This window comes from Uranotaenia lowii, chromosome 3 (assembly GCF_029784155.1).
Source record: "Uranotaenia lowii strain MFRU-FL chromosome 3, ASM2978415v1, whole genome shotgun sequence".
NCBI classification, from domain to species: Eukaryota; Metazoa; Arthropoda; class Insecta; order Diptera; family Culicidae; genus Uranotaenia; species Uranotaenia lowii.
In genome coordinates, this window is record NC_073693.1 from 369,501,519 (window position 1) to 369,521,859 (window position 20,341).

General features: G+C 36.5%; 2 protein-coding genes across 16 annotated transcripts in view; one reads left to right on the forward strand and one right to left on the reverse strand.

Moving 5' to 3' along the window:
• Window positions 1-20,341, forward strand: part of LOC129754380 (uncharacterized protein CG43867-like) — a 691,811-nt gene that overhangs the window by 536,700 nt on the left and 134,770 nt on the right. The window lies entirely within an intron of this gene.
• The window catches only part of LOC129754381 (uncharacterized protein CG43867-like), an 87,996-nt gene that overhangs the window by 57,501 nt on the left and 10,154 nt on the right, over window positions 1-20,341 (reverse strand). The gene's annotated exons all lie outside the window — the stretch shown is intronic.

Genomic DNA, 20,341 nt, shown 5'->3' on the forward strand with positions numbered 1-20,341 from the left:
CATGTAAAATTCGGTCAGATGTGTTGTATACTATAACGCAGCCCTGAAAAAAACCATGCGTTTCCTCATTCGGGTCAATTTGTTGTAATTCTACATGACTTTTGCATGAAACGATGTTTGAAATAAAAAACATTGCAGTCGCGCACAGGGTGTGTCTTATTGTTTTCCAATTTTAATAAATGAAAAGTGAAAAGAAATCTTTTTAAAAAATTTCACCAAGAAACAAAAAATGTTTTATTGCTTTAATTAAAAAAACCTAAAAATAGTATATTACTATAGAGAAATTTATAGACATTATTGGATAGAAGTGATTTATTGTTCTAAGCTAAACAGTTGCCTTCTTGTTCATTTCTAAACATGTTTAAACATAAGAATAACTCTAACCGATAAGGTCGATTTGAAATCTAACATCTAAAAATTAATGGCACAAAAAGTAGTCAAACTTTTGGTAAGAATAAAAAAAATTGCAGAAAATAGTCAACAATATTCTTAATTTGTTGTTACAAAAATTTTAGCAAACTAAAGCTATTTTTCTCTTTGTTCTTGGATTTAAGTATAAACGCGTTAGTTAAAAAAATCAGGCTCATGGACTATTAAAAATATAAGTGAATCGTTTTGAGTTGTTTAATATTCATACCAACAAATGATTCGCTTCATTACCCCTTCCTCAAATCCCATCATTTTGCAAATGCATTTAAATGTACAACGAATTAATATCAAGTAATATTATTCAAAAAACATTCTAGGTGAACATAATGCTACCTACATTGAAAAAGAAAATGATTTAAAAAAAAACATCCGTCCAAAAACTATGAACGAAACATAAAAGAAAATTTAGATACACCCTGTAGCAGAATCGTATCACAAACAAACACCGAACGGCCGACTGGTAAGCAGCAAGTTCGATTTGATGCGCCGAAAAAAAATCTGTTTCAAGTGTGGAGCTCGTGAATTTCGAGTAAGCACAAACATTTTGAACAACTTTTTAATCATTATCATGCTTTGTTGTAAGGCTGATGGCTAGAACTTGATAAATTATGAATTCAAAAACTAAAAAAGAATAATGAGCAGGAACGGTTTTATTGTTATGGTCATGTAAATTCACAATGGCATTTTTCTCTTTTCGGTAATTTACATTACGTCATAAGTCATGTAAATTTAGTAGAAATAACTTGTTCCATTTATTTGCAGGTTAAAACATGTAAAAGCACAAGATTATTTAATACTGTGTAGCTTAGCTTAGTTTAGCTTAATAAACTACTCACATCCACTTTAAATCGTAAAATCAGAAATGTCTGGTTGTAGAAAATGTCACTTATTCCAAAATCAAATTGTGATAACAATCACTTTGAGTTCCACGATAGCTAGCGGGGCTCAGTAGAACAAGTTCCACCAAAAATTATCCATTACAAGATTCGGAACTCTACCGGGAATCGACGGACAAAATCAAAAAGGTATCTTTGTATCTATTATTTTTGAGTTCCACATCCACACCATTGGCAAGGTTGCTACTCCGTGATTTACCGAGGTCATCAATTTTGTTCACAAGTCAAATAAATGGTGATTGGGATTAACAGCTCATTTACACTGCACAAAACTGATATTCTCTCTTTTAAAGTCAATGGCAGCGTCGGCATCGTCCTAGTAGTCAATAGATAGATTGGAAGAAAGAGAAAAGGACGAAAGATATTTTTTATGCTTATAATTTTGGTTGGAAGTGGGGAAAAAGCAATCGTTTGGGAAATAATTTTTATAGGTTATATGCTGAACAAAAAAGTATTTTCCCAACTCCTATTAGTTAAACAAAGCCTGCTACTGTCAAAGGTGAAAAATTATTTAAAAAAAAGGAAAACAAAATTTAAGCAAAGCTATCCTTATTGGAAACTTGCCTTTGTCCCTCGACAATTTCCTTTATAACAAAAGATTTTTTTCGCTGCGTGAAATTGTGTAATGCAATGATGACCATGAATGGATATTGGATTTGTAATTAATTTGTCTATTTTCGAAATTATTCGACTTGGTGCAAATTTGAGTGGTTGAACAAGCACGAACCGAAAAAGAAAAGCACGAAAAGATGTGCTCCAAACTTAATCACCGCAACAAAACAAATGAAATATTGCCTGCCTATAGAAAAAACCAAAACTGAAAAATGTCTTTATTTGCAAATGTTGACAATAAAAATTTTCATCCCAAAAACACGTCTGTCTCATACACGCACAGCCTACCCCGTTCATATATTTTATCATCAGTTTTGACGATCTGAAATCTGACGAGTGGTTTTATCGATATCTTCCAATGAAGAAGACGATAGACAAAAAAGTGTTAATTATTATGGCTGACAATCTGCAGAAGAGGCTAGTCTTGAATAAAGATTGGCGCAATCAACGTTTAAGTATGGTAAAAAATTTTCCAAGAATGTTTGCCCTTTTTCATAACTTCCATAGGTCGTATGAATTTGATAGGTACCCTCCTGTTTTGGTTGGTTCTAGAAACGTGCATATACATACGCAAACACTGTGGTAGAGTGATAAAAAGCAAAAAAATGTGATATCGGTGCTGAAGGAAGAAAATGTATCTTACTTATGAAAACTTCAATAAATATGAGGTGAGAAACCTCAAGGACATAAAAAGTGTTATCATATTACCCAGCATTTAGAAAAGGGTTCATAGTGTGTTGGATGGCACCAGTTTTGCACACATTTTTCTGACTATCTACTTTTTATTGGAACATACTTATGTATCTCGAAAACCACTTGTCAGATTGCCACCAAACTTTGAAAATACTCGGTAGTGTCATTGAAAATTTCACGCATTCAAAAGTTATTCACAAAAAATAGTGACGCATTTTTTTCTAGTAAAGTTCCGAAAACATATTAAACTCTTCCGGGACAGTAGGCGATGACTTTTGCCAAACGCACGCGTTTTTCTTTTCGTCCGCGAAAATTTCATAAAATCCTGAATTTAACATAGGAATATGGACATAAAATTGTCCAAAAAGGGTATCAAAGTGAAGGCTGGGATCAAGGCGGGTATATAGTAGGTGTACTGATCAACCAAATTTCCGAATCAGCCATGTTGTTTTTCCAAGTTGGCTACCATGGACACGTTGCGTTTGTTTACAAATAATTATTTGAGGTCTGATTTTGTTGGTTCATTTTCACATTCCCTCACTCGTTTTCGTTGTCGGTAAGTGAAACGATTGGTGACCTGAAACGGCATTACTAGCTGATAGTTGTCCAGCAGTTAGTTCCGAAGCAGCTTCCGGGGGAGTGCAATTGGTGGCTAAGTTTGTGTATCTCGATGTGAAGAACCGGCAATAGCAGAACATCAGTTCGATGTTGGTTGAATTCTCAGTCGGCAGTCGAAGCAGAATAACACCATCGTACACTGATCATAGACTCGAGAAGCAAGCAAAATATTGGAAGTTGGAAGTATTGATGGAATCAGCAGGATGTGTGGTGCGAGAGTATGTTAGTTTTTTTTATATTTTTAAATTAAACGAAAAATTAATATTTCACCGCTTTACATTTTCAGATATAAATTCAGAAAAGTTGAAAAATTATATGGGAATTGCGTGGGTAATTACTCCCAAGGACTCGCTGGTGAATTTGAAAAACAGACATATTATTGAGTGAAAAAGAGTGTCTCAACGGAATCCCAGGTCCCATCGGAAACTTTTAACTGATGAATGCTGACTGCAACTTGAACTGAAGAATTGCAGCAGGAAACCTACGAATACAGTGTAAATTTATGACGCTAGTGATTAAGTAATAGAAATCAGTAAAAATGGAAATTGAAAGAAAAAAGGAGATATTCATATAATGCTTGTAAGTTGAAGTCAATTGCAGAAAGAGTTTTTTTTAATAATTAAGAATCAGTTGAAAATACATTGTGTTTTATTTTTCTTTATTCAAACCAAAAAAGAATAGACTAAAATCATTATTGAGTTCTTTAAACTGCAAGGAATGCAAGAAAAAATTCCAATTAAATTTTTTGATGTTGGATGCCATCATTTACATGTATTTAGTTAGTTCGAGACCCTACCCGACAGATATTTTTCGAGAATTGTTTTCGATACTTCTTTCACAATATATTTTTGAAAAGCCCAAAGTTCTGTGACACGAAACAATAATGTTTGCCATGACTTCCTCCATGACCTGAAACGCTTCGGATGGCACCATAGGCCCACCATATGACAAGTTTGCTATTTAAAAACGAAGGCATGGCAGCTGTACCGAGGGTCGCGTTCATCTTGAATGTTTTGCATCCTAAACCTGGTGAGATTTTTTTACAAAAGTTGTCTTTTTACAAAAGTTGTCTGGCGCGCGGAGACCAGATCCAGCTAAAATTGAAAAAAAAAACCGTTATGATTGCAGAAACCTATCGGAAATCTGTTGTGAATCGATTCACTTACCGTTGAAGAAATCGTCCATTGAAACTGCAAAGACTGTCTCAGATCGCAGAGGTTGCGGTACGCGGAGACTTGGCATAGCTGAAATTGATTGAAACATTTCGATTGCGTAAACCTACTGAATAATGAGAACCAAATTTACCTTTTGGAACGAGACTTCTTGCCTTTTTCGAATCAAGAACATTCTGCCCAAATTGAAACGAACAAAAACAATTTTGCTTGAAGTGATTGGATTTTGGTATCTATCCTTCCGTATGGCCAAAGAATGCTGTCCAATCCCTGAATTGTTCCCTGTTTTTAGGAAACTTCAGGTACACAATTTTTCCACCGTGTTTGGTGACCGACCGCTTATTTAGGCAGCTTTTAACTGCGCAGAAAGACGCCATAATCTTTTATGAAACACGACCGAAATTTTTTTCTAATATTTGTAAACAAAGATAACGAGCCCTTCACCACTTCACCGCTCAGTCCTCGCCTACTTACTGCAAAAGTCAGAAAACCTAGTAAATTTAATAACCTTGGCTGGGATAAAGTGTAAAAGTTTCCTCCGGTGAAAACCCGGTGAAATATATTAAATTTCATAAAAAAAAGTTGCTAAACGAGTGGGACAAGGGTTTTGCTACTCAATAACGGAAGGAAATGTGTTTTTTTTTTCGTAATCGTCATTTTTCCGGAAATTTTGAAGTTTCAATGTGAAAATATCAGTTGTATACGCGGAAAATACTATAGCCGTATTCCGTATGATGGGGATCGGTTTGCATCAGTTTTGCATATTGGCTTATGGTGAAAAAAGTTGTTTTGTGATGTTGGGTTTGTGCATCTAAGAATTTGTTTCTCGAAAACAAAGTGTTGTGCGATTGAAGGGAACGCACGTTTGCGTCCAATATTTATGCAACAAGCGGATGCCCTGATTTTACCAAATATCAGTGCAGGTTTATGTTAAAAAAATCTGAAGGTACAGAACTAAAAAAAGTGTATTCATGGTATCTTCAGGTGGTGCATTTTTGTTTCCTTCGCATGAAATGTGTTCACCGCATGCTTGCTTTTTGGTTGCCAACGGAGGTTTAAGGCATGCTATGATTTTTTCGGTGGTCATTTTCTAATGGCAAACCAATAGAGTTTTGAGGCATGTTTACATATTACATATACATATTTTTTGCCATTTATTTAATCCTATCATGACAACATGGAAGTTGAAAAGACTGCTTTGACTTGTCGATTGTGTTTTGAACGCATAATTTATTGAATTTATTTAAAACATTGCTAAATTTACAGAAAAATCAATAAATCAAATACTTTTGTATCTGGCTGAAATCCTAAAATAAACTTTTTGGGCTATCAAAGACTAAGGCAGATTTTGTTTTGTTCATTTAACTTTCAAGAGCGACTTAAGAGCTTGGTAGATTACCAGGAATTATGGTACACGAAAATCAATAAAGAAAATATCAACATTTTAAATACTAAATAATTTCAACTTCTTCAAAAGATAAACTTTGTTTGATAATGATGATGATGGTAACCATTGTTTGAAGATTTATGTGTACAAAGTAACTTATTTCTGGCCGCTGAAGGATGGGCTATGTGATTTTGTATTTTTTTTTGGTTTTTGTCAATTTTATGAACTGCATCCGTTGTCATTTGGTCAAATTTGACCCTATATTTTGTACAGTTTTGTAACTTTTGAAATAATTCTGATAAGGAACGAAGTTTTTTTTTGTTACTCGAAACCATTCCCAAAAATCATCCCTATCGACCTAGCCAAGTTCCTCTCAAGTATTCCGCATCGCCGAAAGTATCTCCGGGCATTTGGTGAAAATATATCCGCAAACACTAGAAAGAATTTATAACTCTTTGCTCAAGCACTGTTCAGCAGCAAATGGCGATGGCGATAAGTTATGAGGTCCCGGGCAGGGAATTAAGTATCTTCTTGCTGCCACCGTGTGTGGGTACAAGAAAAACTTGTTCACACAGTTTTTCTCGTTGAAGTGATGATGGACCGGAAGCGAATCAGGAAGAAGAGGGCAAAAAAAACATTCCAGATCGATTGTATCATAAAATAATTTTATCGTGTCGTTCCAAGACGCGGGTGCCTTAAAAACTTCCAGGATGATGATCATCGGTTGTCGAAAACCATTCAATGTTCAGCTTCTTTTTTAAGGGAGCAATAAATCAGAATTCCTTCCTTCATGAAGAAAGTTTTCTTAAGAGCTTTTATTCTTATCTTGAAATATAAAAAGGTATAGTTTCTTCCGAAGGGTCTCTGTGTAACATAAGACAGTAGTTTTAAAATGCAAAAAGCTTACCGACAAAAGACTGCGCTGAAGGTGGTCCGGTATCTTTATAAGCTTATATAAAATTGTAGTAAAATGACTGACGACAATGGCCAAGTGGCAGAGAGTTTATCCGATTTTTTCCCGGTCAAAGCTAAGGAAAGGGGGGATGGAGAGCGAAAAAAAAATGTACGAACTGCTCCACTTACGAGCGCTTCTCCTTCTGCTGCTGCTGCTGCTGCTGCTGCTACTGTTGTGTGTCATGGGTTGGATGATGTGAAATGAAGCATTTTCACCGCACCGCAAAGCCAAAGTTTTTCCACTTGGCACTAATCCGATGGAAGACAGTCACATTTCCGGGTGGAGGTAGTTAGATCATCCCCCCTTTCCTTCGGACTCAACCGAACCCTAGGCAGGGGTCGCTTTGACAGAAAATTGCTGCAAAACGAGAACACAGGAGAAAAAAAAAAGGGTGCGTGGGATCCGAATGGATTCTACCCATGGATGATCACAGACAAACGGACTTGAATCTGCTGAAAAAGTTACAGAATTCTAGTGGAATTTCGAAAAAATTTGGATTCTGAAACTGTATCTAATATTTGTGATTTCAAGTTTTGAATCTTTAAAAAAATACATTTAAAAAACCTTCTCTCACAGCTTCCACTTCAAACGACCAAATGAGCGTATAAAACGGTTCCTTATCGACATTATCTCCACTTCAGTATTTTATGAATGATATTATTAGGATCCCCATCGCTATCACCAGCATCACCATCATCATCATCATCATCATCAGTATTATCATTACCATTTTTGTTAACCACACGTATGAGCGATGGATGGCTGCAGCAGAGTTCATTCATTGTGGCTGGTTGGTTGAACGAGTTTCCTTCCTTTTTTCAGTTCGCACTTTCCTCCCGTCTGTGAGTGAAATGTGTGTGAAGATGTTCGCAAACTGCCGGAAGTTGAAGATAATAGAAAATACGCGGGTAGTTTATATTCCGGGGCTTCATCCGGTCGTTTCATTCGTGGACCACACGGCGTGGTTTTGTAACACATGCATGTTCCATCCTCGTTCATGAGAGTATTAAGGTTTCCTTTTACATCATAATGGAGCATAAAATTAGAACTTCTCTTGAAGCTGTGAAAAATCAATATTTAAAATTTTTTTCAGTAAAAGAAATATTGATTGTCAGAAAAAAGGGGTTTGAATTCTTGACTAAAAATCAAAGCCGAATCAAAATCCAGAATAATGTCCACATGAAACATTTTAGATGTTATTTGTATCCAATGAAAGTCATGGAAAAGTTCGTAGGGTCTTTATCTCACCAAACAACTTACAAGATACTTCGTTGACCTTAACACTTAATGGCCCATTGTAAAAAATGGCCCTTAAACACAAAAAACTGTAACGTGACATTCTTTGAGCCAAAGATCTTCAATTAACACTAAGAGTGATAGATTTGACTTTGTTGATCATTTATCAACTATTCCAGAAATTGGAGCTGCTTAATGAAATCTTGTACCTTTCAAAAAGGAAAAAAAAGGCGATGGACCTTTAGGTGCTAAACATGACTTTGATAGCGCGCCACAAAGCATGAATTACACATTTTCAGGCATTTTTTGGCATCAAACCGATAGTCGTTTAAATTTTCACCGTTGCTATAAGCTACTGAATCCGTGAGCTTCTAAACATGTGTTAAGAAAAGCGGCCACTGTAAATCGTGGTAAAATTGTGTTGATTGACTCCACAGAACGAATGTAAGAGAGGTTCACAAAAGTAAAGAACAGAAGTGGACCAAAGTTACTTCCTTGCGGTAGACTGAATGGTTTGTGAAATATACCATAGACAGACTGACCGTCCTAAGTTTGGATAAGAGTCTTTTGTTCTTCTTTGATGAGAAATTTCAATGAATCATTTGCTCATGTGATAGTTAATATTTACTAGAATTTAAAAGAACTTCAGACAAGTTTTAAATTTGGACATAATAGTTCAAATCTACAAGAAACAGGCTCCTCTGATATGTGCTGATGAATTTTCAAAGCTGTGTCTCACGTTATCTTTTTCAAGTGATGAATTTTCTAGATCGGTGTACATAAGTAAGCTAATTAAAAACTATTTTGTCAAGTTATATCTTATTAACACGAGAGAAGAATTGCATTTCAATACACAAAAACTCACAAAAAAAAACAAAAATAGTTCCAAAACATCCAATCTCGTCTCTCTCACTGACAACCGCTCCTTCTGTCACATCTCCTCCCCAAACAACCGTGAAAGCATTTCACGGTTAGTTTCCACCGGGGAAAAACTCGTTTCCGAAAACCACATCGCTGATGTTGCTGATTTTGCTGCTTGCTGCCGTTTGGAAAAGTGTTGCGCCAGCACAAAATAAAATAACATCATCAACAACATCAACGGAAAAATATATAAGTGCGAAATTTTGTTTCCATACAGATATTTATACATATTAATATATTTGTGACTAAAACACATAAGCGCACTTTTCCAAAGAACGTGGCAAAAGAGAAAAAAACAAGCACAAATAATGACGAAAATGAGTTTCTTCGTTAGGGAAAATTATCGCTGCAGCGATGTGCTGAAATGCATTTGTTCTGGCTGAGTTTTGTGTGGTGGGTGCGGTTTCGAGCTTCAGGCAGAAGAAGGACAGACTCTTGAGAGTTTCCAGAATAATTAGTCATGCTGTGATTTTCAAGTGGCCGTACCCGTCAATCGAAATATGCAGCGTAAAACCCCAAGAAAACTCAACTCAACCTCATCGAATGACGCAAATATATCGGAACTCATTTAAATCCGGTTGACCTTCGTTTTGGACGACTAAAGGAGTGATGGGTTGAAAAATGTAGGTAAAATGTTTAAAAATGTAGGGGATATTAATTGCAAGCTTGGGATAAATAGCTTCCCCAAAACCAAAACAAACAGCCAGTAAGCAAACTGTAGCAATATTTCAAGTGTCAATCATTCGTTGTTTTGTCTTTGAACGTTAAAGGAAACCGAACGAGCTGTCGGATTCACTTTCAGTTATGTTTTTGGTTTTTAGCTTGAGCTGATGTCAGTCAACTAATTTGTAATCATCAGCTTATAACCTTGTTTCTAAACAATGGGATTTTCAACTGACTGAATTCATGGTAAATATTTGAATCATCGTTTTTTTACCCATTTTTGTATTGATTATAAATAGCTTAAATTTACATCGTTATCAATGAGAAGTTAAAATATTGAACCGTAGGGCGATTACTCTCTTGGAAATTTACATTTGATTATGGTATATTATGCATGCAAAATTTTGGTTTTTTTCGGTGTAGTTATTTATTTCCTGAAACAGTAATCTAATTTAGAGAAGGTATCCAGCTGAGTTTTTTTTACACTTTAACCCCTTTTTAAGTTTAACCCAGTGATGGATGTTGACTCAAAGACTCATCATTATGGATGTTGACTTAGTTTTAAGGGACATTGACATTCGATCGGTATCAGGTGGTCTCCTGTCTAGGATTGTCTAGTGAACTACATGTAACACAAAACTCCAATCGATACAAAAGAACTGTCAAAATTGATTCCAATCGATTCAAGATATTGTAGTGGAGCTTTTAGCTTTCTAATTGAAAATTTCTGTTGTAGTTCAAGCAAATAATTTTAAAGATCCTCATATAAAATTATGAAAGGAGCCATTTTGACGTAGATTTTCGTCTTACAGCAATACTGAAGGGGGCAAATTGAAATTTGCAAACGGATCTCGCGTCACGAAAAAAGCTTCTTTAACAGACATCACATCTAAAGGATTATAACAGCATCACGAAGCCAAAAGAAAAAAAGGAAGAAAACACCGATGCCCGCTTCTCGATGGGTTTTGGTTTTCCCTGCCTACACCCATAAAAGAGGTTGCAAAAATCCAATTGAATCCCATTTTCTCTGTACCGAAAATGTGCTAAAGATGATACCTATGTTTGAAAAATGCACTACTGACATAAAGACTCGAGTTCCCAACCAAAATGATTCATGATCATCACATTCAAGCGAAACGAAAAACATTTTAAGGGATTTTCTTTCTATTGGATAATTCATCCCAGAAATAAGAAAATAAAAAAAACCGTGCCGTTGGGAAGTGGGAATCGAACTCACATCACCATTTATATCGTCTTGTCAATAAGACATCTGTCACATGGCCAGTTCATTTTGCATGGTCCGATAATATCACATGTTCGAATTATGTTGCATGGTCCGATTATGTTGCATGGTCGGTTTATGTTACATGGTCCGATTATGTTGCATGATCCGAATATGATGCATAACCCGATTATGTCACATAGTCGGATTACGTTGCATGGCTCAATTATGTTACCTGATCGGATAATTTTGCATGGTCGATTTCAATGTCACATGGTCGGAGTATGTTGCATGATCCCATTATGTCACATGGTCGGACCATAATGGTAGTCGGATTATGTTGCATGGTGTAATTATGTTGCATGGTCAGATTATGTCACATGGTCGAATGAAGTTGCATGGTAAGATTATGTCTTATGGTTGGATTATTTATTTGATCTTCGTCTTCGAAATTATTCGTACAGACTGAATCTTAACCTAAATTCTTAATTCTATTCACAAAGACAACCTTACTTATATTAAAGTCATACAATTCAAAAACAACATTAAATGCTTGAATACAAGTACTGAGTGGATTGTTGTATCCATAGCTTGTCCTGTTAAATGGTAACACAAGCCCAACATGGTTTCGGAGATTACGAGAAGGGGTGTTAATATTGATATTTGAAAGCAAAGCTCAGATACGATTTGTAAGAAGATCAAATCAGATCAGATTTGTAAGAAGATCAAATATAAATATTCGCTGTAATGTAAGGCGTCTAGCCGAAAGCATTTCTAAGCCAATTAACAAGCAGCGTGAAGAATACGGCGGTTGCTCAGCAGGATTAGTCCAAGGAAGCTGACGAAGGGCGAATCGGATAAAGTATTTTTGGACTCGTTCTAGTTTGAGGGCATGTGTGACGTGATACAGTGCCCAAACTGGCGCTGCGTATTCAAGTACACTACGCACCAATGAGCAGTATGAAGATTTGAGAGCATAAACGTCAGTGATAAATGCTGCGTTGCGGCGAATGAAGCCCAGGACAGAAAATGCTTTGGCTGCAGTTAGCGAAGCACGTTTGTTTAATCTTAGTTTGCTATCAACTACCACAACTAAGTCACGAATCGAACTAACTCGCTCAAGGACAGTCAGACACCGAGTAAATGAAACTACTTTACATTTCTTGATGTTAACGGCCATTCCGTTTTCATCGCACCACATCAGGAGATGATCGATATCATTTTGCAAGGCAGTACAATCTACGATGGAAGCTATTATTCGGAAGATTTTGAATAATTTCCCAGATTTTAAACGGTATGCGAGGTCGTTAATGTATAGGATGAAAATTAGCGGACCGAGCACGCTCCCTTGAGGAACCCCTGAGGTGATGTTGAATAGCGCTGAGGCTTCGTGATTCACTTGAACGAATGCTTTGCGGTCTGACAGGTACGAATTCAACCATTCAACTATCCACCTCGGAAAGCCCAGATGTAACAGTTTGTCGATTACAAGGGTATGTGGAACTAGATCGAACGCTTTTGAAAAATCTACATATATGGAGTATACCTGGCGACGAGATTCAACTGCAGGGAACAGCGTGTTAGTATAGTCCATTAGATTTGTCGTTGTTAAACGTTGCTCAACGAAGCCATGTTGGAATTAGCTGATCAATGGTTTTGCAGCGTTGCTCAAAACCGATGGACGAGCGTTTCAAAGACCTTTCCGAGAACACAAAGTATCGAAATTCCACGATAGTTTCAACAAGTTGGATACTTCCTGCCTTGTCAATTGGTACCATGTCCATGCTGCCAGTCTTCCATGCTGACGGGAACGTACCCTCAGCTAGCGAACGGATGAAAATCAGTGTAATAGGTGCAGCCAGCGCTTCCGAACAACCTTTCAGGAAAAATGGTGTTAGTCCATCTACTCCAGGACCTTTGGTAGTGTCTAAACTATTAAGTGCTGTGAATACATCTACGGTAGAGAAACGAAAGTTCGGAACGGTCACGTCGTACGTTGGCACGAAGTGAAATCTTTCAGGATGTGATGAAGGAGAGGCGGTACGGAATACACTTTTAAAGAAGTCTGTTAACAGATTGGCTGCTTCCTCAGCTGTGCATGCTACACGTCCTTTATACTCCACGTTGCCCGGGATGCGTTTTGACGTTTTTTGAGTCCTGATAAAAGTCCAAAACGACGACGGATTCTCCTTTAGGTTTGATTGCAGCCTTTCCAGATACGCCGCATAAGTCGATGTAAGCAGATCGTTATATTCACTCTCAGTGGCTCGTAGACTATTGCTGTTTTCTTCGGGTTTGGTACTGAAGGAGCGATTGCGGGCTTACGGAGTCTGTTGCGTAAGTTACGGAGCTCATTTGTCCACCAAGGTTGCCGACTTACGGTGGTCGTGGTGTTACGGTGACGTGGTTCAAATTCATGAAATAAGTTGTACAATGTTTCATAGAATGCATCCACTGTTCCATCGACAGAATGTTGCATTATGTTGCATGGTCAGAGTTCAAATTTTATTCAAGCACTACATCGACAAGAATTATTGTAATTCTACGTTTACTTTGCGGTCGTAGCTAAATTACAACCTCATCAACTTTTTTTCTCTGGTTAGGTGGTTCTTGTTCGCAATTAGAGAACTTGTTAACAAAATTCAAGTCATTCATACCGTTTATCGCGATTCAGTGGGCGTCAAATCAAATGTTGTTTTGTTGGATTTACATTGAGACAGGGAACAGTGCTGAGGATTTTTTTTTGTCCATGCTTCCGGCGATGTGACCAGATATTTCATTTTTAGAGGGGTCAGACGTTGCTTCTCTTATATGTGACGCTGATAAATCGATTTTTCTCAATTTAAACTAGACTCAATTTGTTTCGGTGCAGGTAGCTACGATATGCTCAAACTTGTGCAACGTTTACATGTAAATTTTAAGGCTACCGTCATTTCAATGAATAAATTAATGAAATTGAATTAAATATATCAAAATCTGCACACATAAATTTCAGCCAACCTTAATTATAGTAACTATTTAGATTAGATGCTATAAAGATGGCACTGTTCAGCATTAAATCGATATTTAAAATTGATTCTAGAGTCTAGACGTTTCCGGCTTTCCAATTCGAAAGATCGAATCGGAGATAAACCGATCTTATCGATTTTTTCCAGGCTGAAGAATCGATCAGAAAAAATCGAAATATTTTGTTGAAAAGATCAATTTTCCAAGGATCGATTCAAGATCGACCAATCCTACTCCTTTCCTCAATCCCATACATGGTCCCTACCTTACACCCAAATTATTTTGAAATTAAATATACATTTTACACGTAAACTAAGCTTTTGTTGCATCACATCGATTCTACGTGTGCCTTGTAGTAACTACTGTACATGACTGACACATGAATTTTAAGAAAATTCTAAGCGGATATTCCATTCGGAATTTTCAATAAATTGGAACACATTAAACATGCAAAAAACTTTCATACAATCCGCATTGTTCAAAATTCAAAAATCGCGTTATTTCAGATCGATATCGAGTTTGACTTTCGCTCTTGCAAAGTTTTGAATTTTCGAAGAATTTATCAATTTATTTTCTTTGAAATAACTTGTACTTTATTTATTTCCCACTTCGGGTTATCAGAAAAATCGAAGGGGGCAAGGGGTGACAAAAAGAAAAAAAATGATATATGTTCCGGCCTAAAAGAGTTAAATGTGATCACAGCAGGCTAAGTGTTATGGATTTGTGAAAAAAGTAATGGATAAAAGTTTTGTTTCCACAGTTTTGTAGTGACTATAATCAAAATTTAAGTAAATTCATAAGCATTCCACTGAATATAGCCTGACAGTGCGCAAAGCTGCGCTAGTTGAAACTTTTTGAAAAAAAAAACTGTAAACGTTTTTTTACGCGCGTGAATAATTTAGCATGGAAAATGGTGGAGAATGCTAAGAAGGGGTCGTCCATAATTCAATCTTAGTAGTTCCATAACAAGTAACCTTACTTGAAGCAATTTATATTGAAAATATTTATGGAATTTTCGACAATTGAACAAGAAATTCCTTTTTTTATATTCGCCTACTGACTCAGCGAAATATTGGGGATCACGGAAATTATCAAAACTGGAGTTTACGATACACAGAGTTTTAAGTTGATCTGCAAACAATAACACACAGCTGAAAACAGCTGTTTAAACGTCATCCGGAATCAGCAGGGTTGTATCAAAGTCATGCTTAGACATAATGAAACACCCTTTAGTTTGGCTTCGCCGAGTAGCAACAGCACGTCGTTCAAATATAAAAAATAAGATAGAAATATAATTGGTCCAAAATAACTTCCTTGAGGAACTCTAGATGAAGCAAAAAATCGATCGGACTTAGATTCTTCCAATCGGACTGTGTTTTCGAATGCAGCTGAGAGTCAATGTAGATGACTTCTGTTTGAGATTCTATAGCAAAGCAGATGTGAACGTTAACAGTTTTGTAGTTGACGAGAGCGTAGGCAAAACCCCGAGCTGCTCATTAGTAAAAAAAAATTTACAAAACAAGAAGTTTTGACCCATGATGACTATTTAGCTAACGGTTGCACTTAAAACTGAAATTTCGTAATACTTGTTGATGTCCTTTTTGTCACTTTTTTGTGAACTTTGAACATGATGGCTTCTTTCAGTAGATTCATTAAGCGATGCTTGAAAGATTTTTTTAATGGGAGTCAGCAAACGTTGTATGGAACTTTTAACGAAAGTTACGCAAATGTCAGCAGGTCCTGCGGATAAACTGTTTTTTAGTCCAGCAGTTGCCTCTAGGATGGTTCCGTCATCCACTAGGATTTGATTAAGCGAAGTGTTCAGGAGAGAAATGTTACAAGCGGCTCAACTTATTCCTTAGGAGATATTGAACCAGCGGTGTCGAAAATGCAGCTGAACTTTTCAGAACAAAGATCGTCAATTTCTGGAGTCGAAATTGCGTTCTTATCATCGGAAAGCATATCTACATAACGGCAAAACTGATTCTGTCCGTTGATTCTTCATATAACTTATCTCCGATAAATATTTCTTATGTGGTGGAAATGTGGTTATTTTACAAAGAAATTTCAAATTTAGAACATATTATTTTTGAATTTTTTTGCTCCCCATTTCTGGTCAGCGACTATGAATATAGCGCCATTGTTCGTTTTTGGAAAGACAAATTCAAAGGAAAGAACGTTATTGGAATATTCATGCAATCTTTGGAATTTTGCCCTTTCATGGTAAATATAAAAGAATTTATTAGACAAACTTTTGTACTTACGAATAACGGAACCAAAAATTTCTTTGAAAGTTCACTTTCCTACTTCAACCTTACTAATACCTAAATGCGTTAAGAACGTTCGCCCTACTATCGCAGATTTTTTTTTTCCAACCGCAGCACTCCGAAAAGTGTTTAAACACGTGGGTCACAAAAAAGTGATAAACAAAAAATAAACGAAAAGCCATCAGAAATGGAAAATAGACTTTAAAAAAAATTGATAACCATTCAACACAAATTGCTGGGCCAGATAAAGCTGGAACTTACAATCTTTTTTCAGGCAACTCTTCTTGAAAATCTTAGATACTCACATGTATTGAAAATTTGGAGATTTCCATGAGAAATTTCCAGAAAACATTCAGTCTTTTAAATTTACGTATAATTATTATTATGAAACGAACTCAGCAAATAATCTTTGGGCCCTGATAGTCGTTGATCGATTCAGCTTCTCAGTCAGCTCTTGAGGAATTCCCAATCTACACAGCGCCTAAGGAACACGATGCCCACAGCCTTTACTTCGCCGAGAGAGACTGTTACTTTCCTGACGATCACTTTCAACACACATTAACATTTGGAAGTGCGATATTTCTATTTTTTCAAGTTTTGAATCAATTTGATCACTAAAATTATGAAAAATAAAAATAAAACGGAATGAAAATCAAACGCGCCCGTAGTCAACGAATCATGGCCTCCTCTTCCGACTTAGTTCGTTGATTCTTCATATAAGCTGCTAAACGACACTAAATTTTTGTTGAATGGCTGCCGAAGCAACGTTTCTGTTTATATTGATGACACCTAGAAAAATTACAACTTTTCTTCAATTTGAGTTTTTGTATGATTTTACAAATTACATGCCTACAAATCCGAACAAGATCCGGGTTTCTCTAGAAAATACGGGCTATCTGACTTTTTTTTTTCTAAATTCGAAATTGAAAACTCGTGCAACCTGGAAATATACACGATTTTTTTTCAGGGATTTACTAGAATGGATGGGAGAACTTTCCCTAGGTGTTAACAATAAAAAATATTGCTGAAGAACACAGAAGTCCTAAATGACTCCCTAGTTTACTCTGACTGTGACTAATTTAGGGACCAATAATGTTAATCAAGTCAAGCGTTAGTTTGCTTAACGCCATTGTAAATATTTTTGTGATCTAGATTTCTACGTTGTAAAGTAATATGACAGCTGAATGGGGCTCTTGAAAGTTTATGACTAGACTAGTATTAGTTATGTTTTAAGTAAAATATTAGATAAATTAAATTTATGAAATTTTGAAATGTGTGGAATTTTTATTACCTCGCAATATGATCAAATCGATACTTGTTCTGTATAAAGGTAACTTACTCGATTATCTTTAAAAGCTCGTGGGTTTCAACATTCAAGTCTTTTTTTCCACTTTTAAATTTGTTAAGTGCAATTATTCCTATTGATCATCATGCATGAGTAGATTTTGACAACAACATACTTTATTTTCTAATTTATGCTTCTTTAATTGCCCAAAGCGGCGACAATCAAGTTAAAAAAAACCATCAAAGCAACCTTTGAAACTTATATCTTGTAAGAAAAAAAAATACAGCAGACAATGAAACGTTGCCAACCCATTATGCGCCACTCATCTCATGATCGTTGTAGGTACTTTGTAGCATAGGATATGATACTTGCCGGAACATAACCTATCGAGAACATTGTACGCATAAAAAACCTGTTTCTTTTTTTGTTGTTTCGTTTGCTTCTGATAACCATCCTCAACAACGTGTGTATGCGCACATGTAATGCTGGAGCTAGGACACATATCCGGTTGCCGACCACCACACTAGATAGCTAAATACTGGTTGGTGGATGCTGGCTTGGCAGACGAAACAGTTTCCAGCCTGGCTGGCGGCCAAAAAGTTTCCCCCAAACCAACCAAAGGCAACACGCCTGCTGTGTTTGTGGTTTTTTGGTAAAAGTTCTAAATGTTGCCAGTTTTTAATTTGTGTTGTTCTGTTGGCGCAAACTTGGGGGGCGAAAACGGGGAAAATAACAACCGTCTCGTGTGGGGTGCACGGAAAATATGAGGGAAAATTAAACGTGTCTGTCGGTTGCGGAAAATTGGATGAATCACCATCATTGATTCGTCTGCAGTTCTATTATTTGTTCGGTAGACATTGACAGTGAAACCATTGACATTAGGCTGCGGAATAAAGTAACAAAAGGTACCTTAGTTTTTTTTATGTGATGTGAATCGATTTTTGCACGAAATAAATATTTTTTCTGTTCTGTAAAAGGTAATCTTTGGTTTCGCAACTTTTCCGTTGGCTCTTATCGAACAACTTACCGGTACATATACCTACTCCACTATAAGCTTTTGGAAAATTGAAAAACCATGTTCGGAACGGTAGGAAAGGAATATGTTCAGTTGAGTTGAGCATGAGAACGGATAAAAAAAGTGAAAAAAGCTACTTGGTTTAATATCTTTGTTGCCAAGTTGCGGATCATGATGGAGTGGGAAAACAGCACAAAGCTGCTTTATGCATAATATTTTGAGTGGAATCATTCAAGGATCTCGGCTCCCCGATATGTTTTCATTCGATATTTCTATGTCAGCACATTCAGCGTGCATCGAATCAAAGCAATCGTCTGGAAAGTCGTCAACGATGGTTGCAACTTTCAAACTGTGCGTTCAACTTTAAGAAGATTTTCACAGCTAGAAACATTCTTCAAGCGTGTATTTTTAAGGAAAACAAATTTCAAACGATTGCAACGAATGGGAAACTCGACAGACGGTCGACTGATCAGAATGAGAAATAATATTTTCCAGCGATTGCTAACACCAGCATGAATTGCTTAGATTTATGCAACAAATGGAACCAATCTTCGAGAGTGCTTCCGATATAAAATATTAATTTCGGTTGATGCAGCGCCAACTAGGATTCGAGCCCGATGGTCTATTTCTTCAACGAGACATCGACGACAACGATGATGGCAGCCTGTCAACACCGCCAACTAAGATCAAACTGATGGACCATTGCCAACCATTTGGAGCAACTTGGAAAATACAGCTTTTGATCTGCTGAACTAAACCGAATTGGCCGCTTGCTTGCTAGCTTCCTTCATGGGAAAATGAATCGCTCTAAATGGTCGGAAAACACGTCAAGAAAAACACCGACAAAGTCCACCTTAATTATACGGCGCGGCTTGACTTGTCTCATAAATCTTGTGTTTCGGTTGCTGCGAGGGCGGGGATTTACCTAACCTTTTTGACATAATTTGTCGGTTTATATTCGCTAGCTATCGAAAATTTGTCGACCCGGGCCGGTCCATTCAGACGCTGGCTGTCAACGGGGCAAACCTGGAAGCATGCCACCAGTCACCAGTCATGGGAAATTATTCATTGCGAGCACTGACTGACCGACAGAAATGTTCCACTTTCTCGTAGATTGCATAATTAATTTGGATAAACTCCGCCGCCTACTCAAATCGATGACCTTCGCTTATTTTCATTTAAAACGCTCATTTTGAGAGTTTTACATCAACTCCTCTGTTGTTTTTCATCACTTTTCCCCCTTTGACTTCACCGTTCCAAGTGTAAGTGTAAAAGTCATTTTTTATGTTTTGTCACGCTGATTTTTTTTATTCCCTCTCAAAGTGGATTTACTCATCCAATTCAAAAGATTTTTGCGCTACTGTCTGGCGACTGGCTGGCTCCAAGTCATTGTCGTCGTCGTCGTTTTCGTTGTCCGTCGTCGCCATCCGTAGACGACGCGTTGTTCTCGATTTGAAAAGCCGACGTCGTTGCCTGCTTTGATGGTTTGCGATTGTTGTCCATATTGTAGTTCAACATTAGGTTTGTTCAAAGATATGATTAAATTTTTTGACAATTTGAAAAATTTGAAAATTTTGACAACTTTGTCAATTTTGACAATTTTGGCAATTTTTACAATTTTGAAAATTTTGACAATTTTGACAGTTTTTACAGTTTTGACAGTTATGACACTGTGGACAATGTTGACTATTTTGACAATGTTGACAACGTTGACAATTTTGACAATTTTGACAATGTTGACAATGTTGATAATGTTGACAATTTTGACAATTTTGACAATTTTTACAGTTTTGACAGTTTTGACAATTTTGACGATTTTGACAATTTTGACAATTTTGACAAATTGAAAATTTAGACAATTTTGACAATTTTGAAAATTTTGACAATTTTGACAGTTTTGAAAATTTTGACAATTTTGATAATTTTGACAACTTTGACAACGTTGACAACTATGACAAATTTGA